Source organism: Triticum aestivum, chromosome 1B (genome assembly GCF_018294505.1).
Source record: "Triticum aestivum cultivar Chinese Spring chromosome 1B, IWGSC CS RefSeq v2.1, whole genome shotgun sequence".
NCBI lineage: Eukaryota > Viridiplantae > Streptophyta > Magnoliopsida > Poales > Poaceae > Triticum > Triticum aestivum.
In genome coordinates, this window is record NC_057795.1 from 673,072,854 (window position 1) to 673,074,002 (window position 1,149).

A 1,149-nucleotide genomic window follows, 5' to 3' on the forward strand; every position below is an offset into this window, starting at 1 on the left:
TTCTTGTTTCCCCCCTCCTCCGCGGGAGGAATCTGCCTCGTCCTCATCGGACTATGAGGGTATGATGGCCTTGCGCCGGGGGACTCTCCTGGCCCCCTGGTCCGCCCTCCCAGGCCCCTCGTTCTTTCCGGATGGGGCGGCCTCCTCTTCTTCTTCTTCCCCTTCGGGGGAGGAGTGTGCCTTGTCGTCATTGGACGAGGCTTCTAGCGCAACCTTCCATCGGAGACCCTTTCAGATCCCCGGGGCCTTCTTATCGTCTTTCTTCTCTGGCCCCTTGTAGGGCGCCTGGACCAGCATCTCCGTTAGGAGAGCATTAGCTGGCTTTCTGGCAGTGGAGCCGGACAGTCAATCTGCTCCGCTCTCTCCACATAATCCTGAACAAATATGCACAATTACTTAAGGCTCCCCCATGTATATATTGGGAAGAACCGAATCCAGTGGCAGCATGAGAACTCGCATGACTAGGAGGCCTTGAACAACGCCTTCCACGCGATTTTGTGCTTCATGCCATAGAGCCTCTGAAGCGTCTGGTGTTCGGCCGGGACGAACTCCCACAGATTGAATGCCCGCCTTTGGCACGGCAGAATCCAGCGAACGAGCATGACCTGGATCATGTTGACAAGCTTGATGTTCTTGTCCTTCATGCCCTTGATGCAGTTTTGGAGTCCGGTCAGCTTTGTAGATTCGCCCCATAACAGGCCCTTCTATTCCCAGGAGGTAAGCTGCATGGGGGTTCCGGATCGGAACTCGGGGGCCGCCGCCCAGTTGGCGTCACGCGGCTCGGTGATGTAGAACCACCCCGACTGCCAACCCTTCATGGTTTCCGCAAAGGAGCCGTCAAGCCAGGTGACGTTAGGCATCTTGCCCCCCATGGCTCCTCCACACTCCACTTGTTGGCCGCTCACAATCTTTGGCTTCACGCAGAAGATTTGTAGCCACAAGCCGAAATGAGGCTTGATGCGGAGGAAGGCCTCGCATACGACGATGAACACCGAGATGTTGAGGACGAAGTTCAGGGCTAGATCATGGAAATCTAGCCCGTAGTAGAACATGAGCCAGCGGACGAAGGGGTGAAGTGGAAACCCCAGTCCACGGACGAAGTGGGCGAGAAACACGACCCTCTTGTGGGGTCCTGGAGTTGGAATGACC